Source organism: Marmota marmota, unplaced genomic scaffold (genome assembly GCF_001458135.2).
Source record: "Marmota marmota marmota unplaced genomic scaffold, marMar, whole genome shotgun sequence".
NCBI lineage: Eukaryota > Metazoa > Chordata > Mammalia > Rodentia > Sciuridae > Marmota > Marmota marmota.
Genome location: NW_026000294.1, coordinates 7,871,590 through 7,891,880, shown reverse-complemented (window position 1 = coordinate 7,891,880; position 20,291 = coordinate 7,871,590). Strand labels below are relative to the sequence as shown.

The following is a 20,291-nucleotide window of genomic DNA, read 5'->3' as shown; positions in this document are numbered from 1 at the left end:
AAAGCAGGTGCACAATGTGAATTTTTGCACCAACCATAGCTGCAGAGATGTATGGAACCTTAGAAAACACCTAAGTATCTCTCATGCTGCAACAGGGGTAATTAGAAGATGAACCAGGTCAAGGAACCTCACCCCAGCATACCTTGTTTATTTGCTATCTTTAGTGCTTACCAGGTACCTAGCATATTACTAGCATATTAGTGTTGTTCAGTAACGAAGAAATAATGCAAACCAAGGCCTGCTACCTATTTTCAAAAAGTTTTATTGGAATATAGACACACTTATTGATTTACATATTTTCTATGGTTATTTTGTGCTACAAAAGCAAAATAAATAGCTGCAATAGACAATACATGTCCTGCAAAAGCCTAAAATCATTCACTATCTGACCCTTTATAAATAAATGGATGTCAATCCTTCTGTGAGTAGTGTTTTGCAGGTCAGTCCTCTACAGTTTACCACTTTTATAGCCCTCTAGAGTATATCTATGGCTCCATTTTACAGAATGGACCAATGATATGTGAGAAGGTCAACTGACTTTTATCACTCAGAACTATTTCACACATGGGTATAACTTTGCAACAGAAACATCTTTCATCAGCCTAACTAAAATTTCCTGGTCACACAGACAGTGAGTAACAGAGCTAGGATAAGAATACTGAACACCTGGTGCCATGTCCAATGTCCACTCTCCCACACCTGTCCTTCCTTAGAAGCCTTAGTAGGATAATAAAAGATATTCTGCTGCTAATACCTACTTGAGTACTACTGCATGATACCAGAATTGTTTGAGTCAGTGGACATTCATTGCTAGGCTCACTGGAATCTGAATGCAATTTTCCTAAATATCAATCAATTACTCTTGCAATCAGCTCTCTATGGCATTATAAATATGAGAGGACATGATGCCTGACATAAGAATGATAATGGCTAATATGCCATCAACATTTACTGTGAACCAAACATTGAGTTATGCACATCCTTAATATGCATCACCTCACTAATCCTCATCACACAGCTAGAAAATGTTCTGATCCCCATTTTAGATGCAGAAAAGAAAGCTTAGAGAGGTGTCTTTCCTGTGGTTATGCTTAGAGCTGGGATTCAATATGGGTGTGTTTGATATCAAAGCCAGTGTTTTTTAACAACCAACCACACAGCTCCTTTTAGGCTAACAATGCCTGGAATATCATACTACTCAGTTAGCAATTTCCAGGATTATGCTTTTCTTTCTTTTTTATTAGCAGATACCATTTATTCAATGCTTGCTACATAGCAGGCACTGTGCTATGCACTTTCTCAGTTGAACTTTCATAACCACATAATTAAGCTGGTACTGTTAGCTCCATTTTACAACCAAGGAAGCTGAGGTGCAGAAAAACTAATAAAATTGCCTAAAGTCACATGGCAAGCACATGCTTGGTTTTAATTTTAATAATGTTCATGGAACCTAGCGAGAGGGCATGAGTGTAACACCATCTTTTATAAAGAAATTCACATTTGGAAGAGATGTGGAAAGACACCTGGATGTTCCTACCCCACCCCGAATTTCCAAAGAGAATGGGCTGTGGGGTCAGTGGTACCTGGGATAATAATGCCTACATTATCCCACATGGTTCTAATACAGGATGACCTACCTTCTAAATTTTTCACCCTCAGTAGAAAGACAAATAAAGCAATTCATTGCATGGGACCGAGCCACCAGAAAATGAAGGCTCCTTGAGATGAAAGTACCAATGGACTCATTCCTTGGGACTCACCTCTAATCTTCTCAATTAACTCAGGCCACTGAAATTTGTTCTAACTTACCAGACAAGAACAACAGTTTACCTGACCATCTGTCCCATACTTTTCAGATTTCACTTTAAGTCTTCAAGATTTCACTTCAAGTATAAGCTCAAGGTTTCTAAACCATCCTTGTCACTTCGCCACTATGATCTTAGGCATACCCCTTTCTTTTTCCAAGACTCAATTTCAACATATGTAAAAAGGAAAGAATGATGTCTGTTTCATTGGGTTGGTATGAGGAGACAAGATAATATAACATTCAAAAGACCCCAGTATATTCCTTACATTCAACAGATATCAGGATAGAACAGATATTGGTCCACCTCTCCTAAAATCACCCAAGTGAAAACTCGAATTGTTTTCAAAAATCACCAAAGCCACTCTGGCTCAGATTCTCTGAGGTGCTTCCATAATGAGTGGCATCCTAAGTAGCTGTCTGTTTGGTATTGAGGAAAAGAGCAAACTGGAGTATGAAGCCCTGAGAATAAAGCCTGATTTCAGCCTGAAGAATGGTTAAAAACATTGACCAATTTGGGCCACCAAAGAAGATATGGTCAAAGATCTCCATCAGGACCATCCCCAGAAATGAAGTAAGGATTAAAAACTCTAGAAACAGGTAGCTAGTATTCCCTTTTTGATTACTTTGCCTGCCTGTAGTCCTTACTAAATGGAGGACTTTTCAATTTTCCTCTCCTATAGTCTCTCTGACACCCAAGACCCAAGTAGATACATACTTAGTCTTTTCCTACCTCAAATCCAGTAGTGGTCTAGAAAGCCACAATAACATGACAGAGCTAGAGCTCATCTAGCCTAATCCTTCATCTAATAATTTGGAAACCTGAGACCCAAAGAGATCAAGTGGCTTAACTACATCCATTCAGAGAGCTGGAAGCACAGAAGTCATCAAGAATGGGCTAACGTGAGTCTAATACATTTTGCTTAAGAAGGCAGGGAAATGAGTGATGCATATTTAGATATACTTCCATATAAATAAGAATTAAATGTTCAAAAAGCTTTGGAATTTAATTGGATTTACTTCAGCTATCTGGACAACTCATCTCTAGTGGAATCCTTTTTAGCAGAATGCCTCATTCCCTTAAATTATTGAATGAATTATAAATAGCTTTACAAGAGTTTTATATATCAAAATTAATTTAACTTCAAATGTCTGTACTATTGCACATCTAGTTACCTTTTAAAACTTGTATAGTCTTAATTGTCCCCAAATTCAGGACAGAATCTGGTTTAGCCCTGGTGAGTTCATAAATACCTGCTTTAAATCAGTCTGGCAATAAAATGATTGGTCAATCTTCTAGAAATCAACATCTAGGGCCTGGTTGTGACTTATCCATATTAATAATGTGGATATCAAGAAACATGTAATTACTATTCTCAAAGGAAAACATTAAGCAAAGCTGTCTAGCCTTTGCTAAAAAGAAAATGACTAAAATCCATTTGATGTCAATCGAATCTAGACCTCAATACCAGCAAATAGTACTCCATTAGACCTTGAAAGAATTTGGACGGTGGGTCTAAAATAAAGCATACTCCTTGTGTCATCATGCAAGTCCTTTTTTTTCTTGTTTGGTTTTCATGGAAACATGAGGGGGAAGATAGCATCTAGGTGAGTCTACTACTGGCAGAACCTAACAGATAAGTTCCAAGAAGAGAAATAAGACGTGAAAGGAGCGATGGAAATCCAGGAGATGACTAAAGAGAGCATTTCATAACTTGGTAAAACAAAAAAAATAATTTATAGTGAATTTTAACCAAGGATGCATGAATGGACTTAAAACTTCATTGAGAGTAACTGAGGATGGATAGAGGGAAGATTTGAGGAGGTAGTAAGATAATCCAGAGCTGGTAGAGTGGAAGTATTTCGACCAAAGGGTTTTATTCTCACCTCTTGCAGTTTCAATTTCCCCATCTAGAACTCAATAAAGACTTCAGTTCTTTTAATTTACCCAAAGCCATGGTGCATAACTAAGAGAGGGAATCCCTCAAGGAACACTTTTCTTCTTTAACATAAAGGTATTCCAGAAATCTAAGTAATTATCAATACTATACTTGAACCATTATTTCAGTGCATATTTTCAAATACCTGTCACTAGAACTATGATGTTACTAATAAGATAATTGAGAATTTACTTCACCCTCCCCCACACAGCAACAAAACATAATAGCAGCTCCAGTTTGTACTGGTTTTGCTGCTCTGACTAAAGGATCTAACTGGAATTTACGACTGACCAGTACATTGCATTTATACCATTTTATTTAATCTTCACAACCATCTACACTTATTAATGGAGGAACTGAGAGTTGAGGGATTGTAATTTGCATCATGTCTCAGAAAAACAAATCAAAAAAGTTTTGCCAAAAATGTACTTCTGTTAAGCCCTAGATTCAATGTGACTTATTATACTTTTTTTTCAGATCCCTAAGATAAAAAAGAAGTTCCAGAAATAATGCTTTCCATATCTAGCCATTCATGGAATTTTTTTTTCTTGAGCACATTTCAGAAATTGTGCTTTTTTCAAAATTTCATTTCCATCTGAGTTATCAAATTTGTTGGAATAAAATTTGTCCTAGTATTTCCTCATAGTTTTAAAATATGGAGTATCTATAGTAATGTTACCTTTATCATTTTGTTATTTGTAATATGTTTTCAAACTTTGATTTTCCTGGACAATCTGGCTAGAGGTTGATAAATATTATTGCTATTCTCAAAGAACCAGATTTAGGTTTTATTGATTTTTTTCTGTTATTTTTCTCCTTTCTATTTCATTGATGTCCACTATGATCTTTACTGTTTCCTTTCTTCTGCTTACTTTGGGTTTAATTTGCTCTTGTTTTTCTAGTTTCTCAAAATGTAAGCTAAGGTCATTTTCCATTCAGAAAAATGAAGGTCTGTCCAACTCAGTTTTTCCTTTGAGTCTGGTGACTCACATGACTAACTGAAGTGGGTTAGGAATCTGAACAGGCCAGTGTGAATACACAGAGTCACTAAGGCTAGGAAGGTTGTGTTTGTGGACAGCAGAATGTGTGGAGGATTATCTGTCCTGCCCCATGGGTAGAATTCCTGGGAAGCTCTGATGATGTAGACACCCAAAAGAGATCAGCATTGGCCTGGCCCTAGGGATGTGTTAATCTAATATCTTCAGAGCAGATACCACCCATACAAAGCCCCCTAAGGAAAGATTAGAACTAAGTCCCAGCCACCTGAACTCCCCTCATAGAAGTACATAGCAGCTCCATGCTGGGAGTGCATTGATCTGGTCTGCGCAGACAAAACTCCTAATGATAGAACTTCCTACTCCATCATACCTTATACTGGTGAAAAGGGAAGCTGAGAGCTATTTCAACCAGCTTCAGCCCTAAACTACTCCATCTGGCAGCTCACTGAGCAATACAAAAAAAGGGAGAATTTGGGAGCTGGGCTGTAGCTCAGCAGTAGAGCACTTGCCTAGCATGTGTGAGGCACTGGGTTTGATTCTCAGCACTGCATATAAATAAATGAACAAAATAAAGGCCTTGCTTTCTCTCTTTCAGGACATAGCCCAAGAAGAAATGGAAAGAAAGAAAATTGTGCATAGGCATTGTCCATCCATTCTCGTTGGCTCCTTTGACCACTTCAGTGGAGACAATTCCTTTATTTTTCATTAAGAACATTCTTTCCTTTTGTTTTTGTTTTCTTGCTGTGATGATTGGTTCATGGACATATATGTACATATTTTTTGATTTATTTTCATTTTACCATTTTTAAATGTAGCTATTTTTCCTTGCCATATCTTTTGAGAGTTAGGATTTATGGTGTATTTATTTTGATTTAGTTTTGTCTTTTCTTATTTTTCGTTGTCTCCTTTCTATTGGTACTAACAGACAAATTGTCTTGTTCTTACTTTCTCTTGCTTTTTGCTCTGTTTTTCCTATTTTTCTCCTCCTTCTTTATGCTATGACCTGCTACATTTCTTCTGCATTTGTAAACTCTCTTTTACCTTCATATCACATGTTTCTTTCTTAACTGTATTTTTATCATCTTTTAGAACTAATTTTCTTACATAACTCCTACCCACACCACTCATGTTGTCGCAATTATTACTGCTATGGATGGCAAAGTTGACAACTGCTGTTTGCTTTAACATCAAATCTAGTTCATAGTTACTTATTGTTTTTGCTGTAGACATCTTCTGACCACACTATTCCTGTCTTTTTGTGGTAATGTTATAGATATCATAGTAGGAAACAGGTATTTATTTTAATGCATTTATTGCATGCACTGGTAATTTCTATTGTTTCCCCTATCCTGTGAGTTTCTGGGGACCTACAAGGATACAGGGTAGAGACATTGCTGCTGAACCAAACTCATCCAAAATATGGTGCACCTTGCTCCACACACAAATTAATGACATTCAAACTGTAGCAATACTTTAATACAAAGAATGAAAATGACAAAAACACAAACCAACAGCCAGGACCCAAGTAGGAATGGTGCTGCAGTCTGGCTGGGCACAATCAGGAGCCACCTGTCAAAAGAAACTAACTTTATTTTTAGAACCACACACGCCAAACAAAACAGCCTCTCAGGAAAAACCCTCAGAGCCTCAACTGCCACCACCAGCTTTCCACAAGCCTCTCTCTCCCACACAAGCTTCTCTCCACCTCCCACAATCCTCCTGCTCTTGAGGCTGGGTCACGTGGGCAGAGCCAAAAAAGTCCCGCAATGAGCAGCTCCGTGGTCTGAAAGGGCAGGGAAACAGCCCAATGAGCATCACCGCAGAGGAGCCAATCAGCTAGATGTTGCTGGGGCCACTGTGAGCCAATCATCAGCCGGCAGCTGGAAGTTTGCTGGGGCCCCTTCGGCTGTGGCTCTCAACAGAATGGAAAGAGGTTAGCCCTCAGGTCCCAATCATAGATATTCACTGCTACAGCAAAAACATAGGGAAGTAATACAAAGGCGAAACCACACTACAAGGAGATTCAATCTAGATCACTCTAGGAGATTTGGCAAGTGAATGTTGTACCCCCAAAAAGCTCACACATAAGAGTACAAGAGAAATCCACCAAACAGATGCATGAAACAAAACACAGGAATAGAAGTAATATGACAAATCAAGGTACACAAAACCTCCTGAAGTTCATAATTCACCAACATCTGAGCCCAAAGGTATTGAATGGAATAAAATAATAGATGAAGAATTCAAAAGAGGGCTGGGGATATAGCTCAGTGGTAGAGCTATATTTAGCAGGTATGAGACCCTGGGTTTGATCCTTAATACTGCAAAAATAAAGGGAAAAAAATCAAAAGAATAATTAGGAAAATAATGAATTATAAGAGAACATGGAAAAACAAGTGAATGAATTAAGGAAGTCTATACAGGATATGAATGAAAAATTCAATAAGGAGATAGAGATATTGAAAAAAAAGCAAATACAAATATTGGAAAACAAAGATACAAAACAATCTCTCTAGAACAGTAGATCATGCCAAAGACAGAATCTTAAAGCTATAAGACAAAGCAGCCAATCTGAACATTCAAACAGTATTAAAAATATAAGTAACAATATCAGAATATGTAAAAATGCTGGGACAACATTAACAGACCAAATTTAAGAATCATCAGAATTGAGGAGGGTTGTGATATGCAGGCTAATAGAATGAGTAATGTCTTAAGGGAAATAATAACAGAAAATTTTCTGAACCCTGAGACCACAAGACACATTGAGAATCCCAAATAGACAAGATGAAAAAAGAACCTCTCCATGACACATTATAATTAAGATGCCTAACATACAGAATAAGGAGAGAATTTTAAAAGCCTCAAGAGATTAAAAAAAAACCATCAGGCCACATGTAGAGGCAAGCCAATCAGAATTAATTTTGATTTCTCAGCAAAACTTTAAAAGCCAGGAGGTCTTTGGGATGATGCATGACAAATCCTTAAAGAAAATAAATGTCAACAAAGACTGCTATATCCAGCAATCTGAGCCACATTCCCAGACTTTTTTTTAATTTTTTATTTGATTTTTTATCCTTCAAAATCAAAGAGAAATACAAACCCTCCAAGATAAGCAGAAACTAAAACAATTCATGACTACTAAGCTGTAACTACAAAACTTCCTTAAAGAAATACTCCACACAGGGCTGGGATTGTGTCTCAGTGGTAGAGAGCTCCCCTAGCAAATGCAAGGCCCTGGGTTCGATCTTCAGCACCATATTAAAAATAAATAAATAAAGTAAAGTTATTTTATTTAAAAAAGAGAAAGGAAGAAAGAAAGAAATATTCCACACAGAAGAAATTAAAAAATTAGAGTTCACAAAAGAAAAAAAAATCATTTGAAGAGTAGCTAAGTAAATGAGAAATAGGAACAAATTAAACATTAGAAGTAAATCAATATGGTAGGAATTAATAAACATCACTCTATAAAATCATTGAATATAAATGGTCTCAACTCTCTAACTAGAAGACATAGGCTTAAAAATGCATAGAAAAATAAGACCCAACTATATTTTGTTTGCAAGAGACTTACCTTATGGGCAAAGACAGACAAAAGATGAAAGACAAAGGCTAGGAATTGATATAACATGTGAGCAGAGCCCAAAAAAAAAAAAAAAAAAGCAGGAGTAACTACTCTCACATCTAACAAATGAGATTCAAACTAAAATTAACTAAAAGGGAAAAAGAAAGTCACTTCATACTAGTAAAGGGAAGAATCCAATAAGAAAATATAACAATAATAAATATTTATGCCCCAAACATGTGTGCAACTAATTACATAAAAGAGACATTACCTATATTTAAGCCACAGATAGAACCCAGTACAAAAATACTGGGTAATTTCAACACACCTCCTTCACCATTAGAAGGTCACCTAGATCTAAATTCAGTAAAAACTCTTTGAAGCCCAGGCATGGAGGCACATGCCTGTAATCCCAGGGGCTTGGGCTGCTGAGGCAGGAGGATCATGAATTCAAAGCCAGCCTCAGAAACTTAGTGAGGCCATAAGCAACCCAGGGAGACCCTCATTGTAAATAAAATATTTTTAAAAGGTCTGGGGATGTGGCTCAGTGGTTAAGCGTCCCTGGGTTAAAACCTCAGTAATAAAAACAAAAACAAAAAAGAATTTTTGGATCTGAGAAGTATTATAAATCAAGTGGATTTAATAGACATGTATAAAATATTTTATTTAACAACAGGTAAATACACTTTTTTTTTCAGCAGCTCATGAAACTTTCTCCAAAACAGACACTATAGGCCACAAGGTAACTCTTAGAAAATAATAAAAAATATATAATTCCTTGCATCTTATCAGATCATAATGGAATGAAATTAGAAATCAACATGACCAAACCCTATAGAAACTATATAAACACATGGAGATTGTCAACATCTTTTTTTATTATTTTTTTTATATTTTAGTGGTTCTTTTAGTTATATATGACAGTAGAGTCTATTTTGATATAATTCTACAAGCATGGAATATATCTTATTTTAATTAGGACCCCAGTCTTGTGGATGCACACAATGGTGAAATTCACTGTGGTGTATTCATATATGTACATAAGAAAAATTTGTCAGAATCATTCCACTGTCTTTCCTTTTCCTATCCCCCTCTTTCCCCTTAATTCCCCTTTGTCTAATCTACTGAACTTCTATCCCCAACCTTATAGTGGGTTAGATTTCACATATCAGAGAAAACATTTGACCTTAGTTTTTATTTATTTATTTATTTATTATTATTATTTTTTTTTTTTGGTGGTGCATTGAGATTGAACCCAGGGCCTTGTGCATGAGAGGCAAGCACTCTACCAACTGAGATATATCCCCAGCCCCTGAACCACAACCTTTTGAATGATAAATAGGTTATAGAAAAAAATCAGGCAGAACATTTTCAAAATTCTAAGACTCAAATTAGAATAATGATATAAAATATCAGAACATCTAGAACATTATGAAGGCAGTTCTAAGAGCAATTTTATAGCTATGAGTGCCTACATAAGAAATTCAGAAAGATCCAAAACAAACAAGGCCTTTTAAAAAATTCCAATGCCAGTAGAAGGAAGGAAATAAGATCAGAGCTGAAATCAATAAACTTGAAAATAAAAATAAATACAGTGTTAGGTAGTAGCTAGCAATGAACAGTGAAATTCATGGAGAGGTCACAAGTGTTCTTTAAATTACTCTAAGGTCTTCTTTGAACTACTTTCAAAGTGGACAAGAAAGGAAATGCAGGTAATTAATTTGTAGAAAATAAACAGAAGCAAAGGAGCTAATGGGAAAATATGTCAAAAGTAAGGTTTAATGGGGGGATTAACTCTTGATAGGGTCCATTGAAATTGGTGAGAAGCTAGGAATTATGGCTGTAGTCATCTCCATTTGTCTGGGAAGAAAGATTCATTTAGTAGTACAGGCACACTAAGATAACTTCTAACCAGCTATTGGCCCTAATTGCCCACATTAATATGGGGTTGACTTGTAGATGAAGCCCCCCTAAATAGAATGGCCACCTTGACAGTTCCAGAGAGAACCAACTAAGGTCAAACACTCCACCAACCAATGTGAAAGAGGAATTGAACACCTGATTGGCAAAAAGTACAGAACCTGGTCTCCAGTTCTCCTGGTAAACATCAAACAGGAATAAATTTGGAGATAGCATTACCTCCTTTGTTGCTCTCTGCTCAGAGACGGCCTACTCTGTCTCTAGAGAGTACTTTCTGCTTAAGCCTCACTTTGCTTTTACTTTACCTTCACCTCACTTTCACTTATAATAAAGTTCTCTTGCATGGCTTTTAGTGTCTAACTCTAAATTTTCTTTCATGGGAACACAAGAACTAAGGTTTGGAGTTTCAGCTTCCTGCTTTCCTGTGAGCAGAAAGCAGAACGAAATATTTGAAAAACTTGACCTTGAAAGGTGGGAGTAAAACTGGGACTAAGAAATTGCAGTTTTTAAAGACATCACTGCCACTAAAGAAATGCTAGACGTCGCTGAGAGGCAATAAGAAATATGCTTGGGGGCATCTCAGGAATTGGCAAGATCAGGCTAAAGGGAGTAAAAGTAAAATTTCCTTTGTGAAGACACTTGCCGTGCACCATGCTTGCACAGGGTGGCCTAGGAAGTTGTTTTACCTTGCCAAGCCACACAGGAACTCAGAGACTGCTGCAGCCAGGATCCCTAGAGGCTTAGTTACTCCTGGAGATGGCAACAGACCTTGGTGCCAACCACATGGTGCTGTTTCTTTCAGGATTGCTGGATGCTGATGTTAGGGGTCATGGAGCCTTCCATGAAGATTTCAAAGGAGTGCCTGGGAAGCCAGGCAAAATGTAGCAGGATTGGAATCCCTTCAGGATGCCCCTGATAGGGTGATGCATGGAGATGAAAGAAGGAAGCCATAACTGCACTGAGACCTTCAATATTAAGAAATGCCAGTAATGTTGGATGTCTATTAAGGAAAACTGCAGGAATTGAGTAGAGACAAGCCAACATAGAGGTCATGTTGGCTACAACCAGCAAAACCATAGGGGCAGATGCAAGCCCTTTGGAGAGAACATCACAATGCCATGTGCTCCAGATGCAAGACAAAGAACTACAATTCTGTAGATTCCAGTCTTGTTTTGGGTCCATCCCTTCTTTCTATGCCCCTATTTTTCTGAATGGAAATGCTTACTCTGTGTTTTTATATGTTGGATATTTGTAAATTGCTTTTGATTTTTCACAGAAGCTCACGATGAGAGAAAGCCTTGAGTCTCATAGGAGACTTTGGACTTGAACTTTGGGCAATGTCTGAACTGTGGAGACTATGGGGACTCTTGAAAATGGATTAAATGCATTTTGCATTGTGAGATGAGCATGAGCTTTTGGGGGCGAAGGGAGTAATATTATGATTTATATATTATGTATGAGACAATGCACAAACATTAAAAGGGTAAATGATTGGGTTATTAGAGCATTAACCCAATCAATGAATTAAACCCTAATGAGGGTTAACTAAGTGATAACTGAAGGCAAGTAGGGTGTGGCTGGAGGAGGTGGACACTGGCAGGAATGCCAATTTGGGGTATATATTTTGTATCTAGTGAGTAGAGTCTCACTCTCTGCTTCCTGATCATCATGGGAGCTTCTCCCCTCTGCCACACTCTTCTGCCATGATATTCTGCTCCACCATGAGGGCCTACGAACTGAGCCACTATCTATGAACTCAAACCTCTCAAACAGTGAGAGCTCAAATAAACTTTTCCTCCTCTAAAATTGTTCTTGTCAGGTCTTTCAGTTACAGCAGTGAAAAAGCTGACTAAAACATACTGGCACAAAAAAAGACACATACCAATGGTAGAGAATAAAGGACATGAAGCCAAACCCACACATCTACAGTCATCTGATCTTTGATAAAGTTGCTGAAAAGATATATTGAAGAAAACCCAGGCTGTTTCACAAATGGTGCTGTGAAAACAGGTTATCCATACGTGCAAGAATTAGAATATACCCTTATCTTTTGCCCTAAACAAAAATCCAAAAAATGAAAATGGATCAAAGATATAGAAATCAGACCAGAAACTATTCAACTCCTAGAAGAAAATGTAGGGCCAACACTCCAGCATATAGACACAAGCAACAACTTTCTCAATAGAATCCTAAAGCTCAGAAAATAATGCAAAGGTTCAGTAAAGGGTACTGCATCAAATTAAAAAGGTTCTGCACAGCAGAGGAAACAATTAAGAATAAATATATAAAGAATTCAGAAAACTTAACACCAAAAAATGACCCAATTAATAAGTAGACCAAATAGACACTTCTCAGGAGAAATAAAAATGTCCAACAATTTTATGAAAACAATGTTCAACATCATTAGAAATTAGGGACATACAAATCAAAACTAAACTGAGATTTTTGTCTCACTCCAATCAGAGTAGCAGCTGTTGAAAATGCAAACAATAATAAATAATGGAGAAGATATGGAGAAAAAGGACCACTTTCATACTGTTGGCGGGATTGTAAATTAGTATAACCACTATGAAAATCACTGTGGAGGTTCTTCAAAATACCAGGCATAAAACCACCATATCACCAAGCTACACTTCCTCATTATTTATGCTAAAGAATTGGGCTGGGGCAGGGACTCTGCAGTGGAGTACTCACCTGGCATGCGTGAGGCACTGGGTTTAATCCTCAGCACCACATAAAAATAAAAAAATAAAGGTATTATTGTCCACCTACAACTAAAAAAATAAGTGTTTAAAAATTACAGTCATCATACTATAGTGGTACATGCATACCCATGTTTATAGTGGCACAATTCACAATAACTAAATCATAGAACCAGCCTACGTGTTCCTAAAGAATGAATGGATAAAGAAAATTTGGTATACACACACAATGGAGTTTTAGTCAGCCATAAAGAAAATGAAATTGTCATTTACAGAAAAATGGATGGAACTAGAGACCGTTATATTAAGCAAAATATGCCAGACTCAAAAGGTCAAGGGTCATATGTTATCTCTTAAACATGGAAACTAGAGAAAAAACAGAAAAGAGAACTGAGGGGTTGGGGGTGGGGTGATCGCATAAAAAGCAAAGGAAGAATAGTAGAATGGAGGAAAGAGACCAGAGTGTGGAAGGAGGAGAGAAAGTGGGGAAGTTCTGGGGCAGGATATTGGCCAAATTGTTATATTGCATGCATGTACTAATATATAACAACAAATTCCAACATTATGTACAACTGTAATGCACCAATAAAAAAATACATAGAAAAAAAAAACATAGCATTAATCTATACTTAATGTGCCATGCAATTTACCCATTTATTTTCTTATTGGTTCTTTTTAGTTGTACATGACAATAGAATTCATTTTGACATTATTATAAAAGCATAGAATATAATTTGTTTGGATTCAGTCTCCAGTACTTCCCCTCCCCCCGCCCCCATCCACCACTCAGTTACAGCAGTGAACTGAGTGGAGAGAACACCACAATGCCATGTGCTCCAGATGCAAGACACAGAACTACAATTCCACCACTCCCCTCCCTTCACTTCACTGATCCCTCTGTCATCTACCATAGTTTTAAAATTTTAAAATTAGTGTCTTTTGGTTGTATGAAACAGAGTTACACTGTGGTTTATTCACACATGCACATAGGAATGTTAGGTCATTCATGGATCCAACAAATATTCACAGAACATTTCTTATCCAATAGCAGCAGAATACTCATGATTCCCAAGCACATATATGTTGAGTTAAGAAAATCTTAACAAATGTAAGAATACTGATATTATATCAAGTATGCTTTCTTACCACAGTGGCATAAAACTAGTAATCATCAATAGAAGAAATTTTGGAAAATTCACAAATACATGTAAATTAAAAAACATACTTCTAAATAATAAATTGGTCAAAGAATAAATCAAAACTTTAGTAAAATTATCTCAAAACAAACAGAAATGGAAATACAACATATCAAAATTTATGAGATGCTGGAAATACAATTCTGAGAGGAAAAGTTACAGTAAAATATCTACATTTAAAACGAAGAGAGCTGGGTATCATGGTTCACATTTGTAATTTCAGCTACTTGGGGGCTGTGGCAGGAAGATCACAAGTTCAAGGCCAGCCTCAGCAATTTTTTAAGACCCTTGGCAACTTGAAAGGGCCTGTCTCGAAATTTAAAAAAAAAATAGTTAAAAAGGACTGGGGATGTAGCTCAGTGGTAATGTGCTCCTGGGTTCCATTTCTAGTACCAAAACAGTAAGGAAGAAGAACGTGGTGGGACTGATCTCAAACAAACAACCTAGCTTTGCACTTCAAAGAACTAGAAAAAGATAACATCAGCAGAAGGAACCAAACAAAAATACAGCAGAAATAAATAAGAGACTAGAAAAATAATAGAAAAGATTAAAAAAAAGAAGTTGGTTTTCTGAAAACATCGACAAAATCAATAGCTCTTTAGCTAGAAAACAAAAAAAGAAAAGAGGATTTAAATAAATAATATTATAAATGAAAGAGGAGACATTGCATCTGAGACAACAGAAATATAGAATACCATAAAAAAGTACTGTGAAAAATTATAAACCAATAAACTGGGTAATTTGAGTAAATGGATAAATTCCTAGGGTCATATCATCTTCAAAGACTGAATCATAAATAAAGAGAAACCAATAATGAGAAAGACTGAATGAGCAATCAAAAACTCAACAACAACAAAAGCCTAAGACCATATGGTTTCATGTGCAAATTCCACCAAACTTTCAAGTAATTAATGAAATTAATTCCAATCTTTCTGAAACTTTTGCAAAAAAAATTCAGGAGGTCAGTATTACTCTCAGAGCATGCCAGATAAGAATAATTTTTAAAGGAAAGGTAAACATTCCTGATGAACACTGATGCAAAGATTCTCAAGAAAATACCAGCAAAACAAATTCCACAACACATTAAGAAGATCATACATGATCAATTGGGATTTATCCTTGTGATGTAAGACAGTTCAACATATGCAAAATAACACAGGTGATGCACTACATTAAGAGAATGAAGGATTAAATCATATTATTTTCTCAACAGTTGGAGAAAAAGCATTTGAAGAATGACAACATCCTTTCATGATAAAAACTGTCAATAGATATGTAAGGAATGTGCCTCAACCTAATAAAGGCCATATAGGACATACCCATAGCTGCCATCATACTCAGTGGTGAAAAGCTTAAAACTTGTTCTTTAATATCAACGTCAAGTCAAGGATGCCCACTTTTACCACTTGCATTCAATTATGCAAGAGAAAGATATAAAAGGCACTCAAATTGGAAAGAAAAATGTTAAATTGTCCTGTTTTCAAATTATATAAACTTGTATAGAAAACCCTAAAGACTCCACCAAAAACTGATATTCAGGGAAATTGAAGGATACAAAATCAATATATAAAAACCAGTTGTGTAAGTACTACTGATGAACTACTAAAAAAAATAATGGACTAAGAAAATGATCTCATTTACAATATCATGGAAAAATACTTAGAAATAAATTTAACCAAGGAGATCTGAACACTGAAAGCTATAAGAAATCTGTGAAAAAAAACTGATTAAAGAACACAAATAATAGAAATATAACCAAAATTCAAGAATAAAAATTTTACTATTGTTAGAATGTCAGTACTACCAAAGTGATCTACAAATTCAATGTATGTACTATCAGAATTCCAATGGCATTTTCTCAATAAATATAAAAAAAACCTTGAAATTGTGAAATCAATTTTCAGAGGAAGAAAAAAGGCTGGAATCATACCACTCCCTAGTTTCAAAATAATGTATAATGCTGCATTAATTATAACTGCCTAGTACTGGCAAAAAAAAAATATACCTAATACAATGGAACAGATCATAGAGCCCAGAAATAACACATACATATACGATTAATTAATCATTAACAAGGGCACCAAGAATACACAATGGGGAAAAGAAATTTTCTTCAGTAATCAGTCCAGGGGAAACTGGCTATCAATATACAAAACAATGAAATCACACTTTTCTTATACACCATATACAAAAATTAAGGCTAAATGGATTAAAGGCCTAAATGTAAGATTTGAAATCTCAAAACTTCTAGAAGGAAAACTGTGTCTTCACAATGGTCTTGGAAGTAATGTTTTAGATATGACACCAAAAGTACGAAACAAAATCAAAATTTAAGAAGTAGGACAACTTCAAACTAAAAAGACTCTGAACAACAAAGGAATAATTAACCAAATAAAAAGACAACATATGGGAGGAAAAAATACCCAAAGCATACATCTAGAAAAGGGTTAATATTCAAAACATATAAGGAATTCAGTCACCACAATAACAATAAAAATAACCTAATTTTTAAAAAATTGGCAAAGGACCTGAATAAACATTTTTTCGGAGAACATATACAAATGGTCAACAGATACATATAAAGGTGCTCACCATCACTAACCATCAAAGACATTTTAATCTAAACCACAGTGAATACAGCTCAGTGGTAGAGTACTTGCTTACCACTTGTTCAAGGCCTGTATTCAATAACCAGCACTACAAAAAATGAATTATTATATTTGGTAGGATGACTATTATCAGAAAAGCAAAGATAAAAAGAGTTGGCAAGGATGTAGAATAAAAGGAACCCCTATACACTGTTAGTGAGAATGTAAATCAGTGCAATCATTATGAAAAACATTATGGAATTACTTTAAAAGTTAAAAATGGAAGTACCATATGGACCAGCAATCTCACTTCCAGTTATATATTCAAAGTGGCCAGGCATGGTGGCACATGCCTACAATCCTAGCCACTCAGGAGGCTGAGGTGGGAAGATCGCAAGTTCAAAGCCAGCCTCAGCAACTCAGTGAGGCCCTAAAGCAACTCAGCAAATGACACTCTGTTTCAAAATAAGATATGAAAATGAGGCTGGGGATGTTGCTCAGTGATTAAGTATCCCTGTGTTCAATCCCTGGCCAAAAACAAACAAACAAACAAAAAAATGAAATTGGGTTCTTGAAGAAATAGCTGTAATACTGTGTTCAATGCAACTTCACTAATAATAGCCAAACTATGGAAACAAAATTTTCAGTGATGGACGAATGGATAAAGCAATTGTATATTATATTACTCAACCACAAAAAAGAAAAACCTGCCATTTGCAACAATTTGGATAAATCTGAAGGTCATTATGCTTAGTGAAATTAGGAAGACACAGAAAGACAAATACTGTCGGATCTCACTTAAATATGGAATCTAATAAAGTGGAACATATAGAAACACAAAGTAGACCTGTGGTTGCCAGAGTCTGGGAGATGAAGAAGTGGAGAGAACAAAGGGTATGGACTTTCAGTTATAACAGAAACAACTTCTGGGTTTCTAACATACAACATGGGTGGTAGCACATTTCATTAAGTTGATTGTGGTAGTCATTACACAATATATAAGTCAAATCATTATACTGCACACATTGAATATATTGAGCCTTTATTTGAAAATTAAACTTTTTATAATTTAAAAAAGTAGCTGGAAAACATTTTTTAATTATTTAAGTCAATGTTTCTTAGTATATTCACAGACATGTGCAACCATCACCACAGAACATTTTCATCATCTCAAAAAGAAACCTCATGCCCTATCTTGGTCGTCTCTTTGCCCATTGCCCAGATCCACATCCCAGCTATAAACAACCATTAATATACTGTCTCTATATTTCCCCTCTTCTGTACATTTAATATGGATGGAATCATACAATATGTGGCCTTTTATGACTAACTGTATTCATTTAGCATGATTTCAATGTTCATCCATGTTGTAGCATGTATATATTTCATGATTTTTTATGGTTGAAAATATTTCATTGCATATATATAACCACAAAATCTTTATTCATAAATTTATGTACACTTTATTTTTGTCCTCCTTCCCACCTCTCCTCTCCNATCCTCCCCCTCCCCGCTCCTCTCTCCTCCCCTCACCTTCCCCCAACAGAGGCATTACAGAGCCATGTTCCTAACTTGAGCCTTCAGAAACCACTGGCTTGCTGTACAGCAGAGGGCACTGAATCACCTGTATTTTCTCTGACACTCCTGCTTACTGTCTCTGGCCAGTCATCTTGCCTTGGGGTCAGAAGAGTAAGCTCCTTGCTGGTGAGAAACACTGCCAGGCACAAGAAGAACCCAAGAATGGGAGTGATGTTAAAGCTACTCTCTTTCTTATGTCCTCATTTCAAATATAGCCCACAGAGTTCATCTACTGCAGGAGCAATCAGCAATCAAAAAGAACGTGGGAGAGCCATCTACTGTGCCCGCTACTGCTACAGCTGTTCCATATACAACAGCTAATAGACACACCAACCACAGGTTGAGGGAAGGCCAAATGCCTCACAGGCTATCACTGAGCACTGGCACAAAAGTCTTCTAGATCAGAAAGTTACCGTATTGGTTTATCACCTGGTGTACAAGTATTGAATGAAAGACCCCAGTACAAAGGCAGATATGCTGAAAAATATAATCCAAATGTTCAAGAATCACTAATCTGAGATTCTGAAGCAAGCCTCAAAGCACCTAGAGCTGGCCTTTAGTCTTGACATAAAAGAAGTGGATCTGAACAAGAATAACCATGTCCTTATCAATAAATGGGACTAGACTACAATGCAAAGTGGCCTGCTGATGAAAGGGCAACTGCACCAATGAGGAGCAAGTCTTGGCAGTTCTAAATATGATGGGGGTGTATGATGGGAAGAGGCACTTCATCTTTGGGGATCCCAGGAAGCTGATAACCAGAGATTTAGTGAAAGAAAAGTTCCTAGATTATTGGCAAGTGGAAAACAGTGATCCCTCATGCTATGAATTCCTGTGGGGCCCAAGATCCATACTGAAACCAGCAAGATGAAAGTTCTGGAGTTTTTGCTAAGATCCATAATACCATTCCTAATGCCTTCCCAGGCTAGTATGAGGAGGCTTTGAAAGAAAAAAAAAAGAGGAAAAAAGAGCCCAAGCCAGACTTACAGTTAGGGTTCATAATCTGCCATGGCCATTGGATGTTCCAAGGTCACATCCAACAGCTTTTCTTGTTCCAAATGAAGGCTAAGAAAAAATTAATTATGTTTTTGAAGAGGAAAGCTAATATTCTCTTTAGTGGAAGGTGGATAAGGCATGGTGACAACACAGTGTACAATGTGTATCATTGTTCTATATGGTAACTTGGTTATTTGTCTAACTCTTGTTCCATTTAATAGAAGGTTTATGCAATTTCAGCATCCAAGATTATGAATGATATGATTCATACATTTATTGATCCTTATAAGTTGTAAGAGTCTCAATATTTTACAGAAAATATTGAGAGATTTTCTGTGGAAAGCTGGTGGTGGCAGTTGAGGCTCTGAGGGTTTTTCCTGAGAGGCTGTTTTGTTTGGTGTGTGTGGTTCTAAAAATAAAGTTAGTTTCTTTTGACAAGTGGCTCCTGATTGTGTCCAGCCAGACTGCGGCATTTGGTGGCTCGCACGGGGAGCGACTGAGGGTAAGTGAAACTGCTCGCCCCTGAGGGCAGGGCGAGAGGATGGGTAGCCATTTTAAGATTCCTCTTTTATTTTGCTTCACTTTTGTTTTAAGTTGCCTGTCCCTGGAGATGAGTGAGACGGAAGAAAAACCGCTCACATCTGAGGAAAAACTATTTACGTCTGAGGAACAGATAGGGAGAAAGGACGGATGCACATGTCAGGAGGATAGAAAGGCTATAATGACTTTTTGTTGTTCCCTTTTTATTTCATTCTGTCTCGGTTTTGTTTGGTGTTATCTTGTTGGGTTGTATTATAGTAGAAATACGGGATCAGAAATTAGCAAAAAACAAACTGAAAGAGTGTTAAGTAAATTGTTAGAGGAAGGAGGCATCTCAGTAAAATCAAGAACAGTCAGGGCATATGTTGATACAATACAAAAATGTAGCCCGTGGCTTTTTAAGGAGGAGTTGTTAAATATATCACAATGGAACCATCATGGTGAAGATTTAAAAAGAATAGAAA

At 36.5% G+C, this 20,291-nt stretch overlaps 1 protein-coding gene and 1 pseudogene across 1 annotated transcript in view; one reads left to right on the top strand and one right to left on the bottom strand.

Moving 5' to 3' along the window:
* Arhgef9 (Cdc42 guanine nucleotide exchange factor 9) overlaps positions 1-20,291 on the bottom strand; it is a 374,830-nt gene that overhangs the window by 281,805 nt on the left and 72,734 nt on the right. The gene's annotated exons all lie outside the window — the stretch shown is intronic.
* LOC107155638 lies at positions 17,518-19,360 on the top strand (annotated as a pseudogene).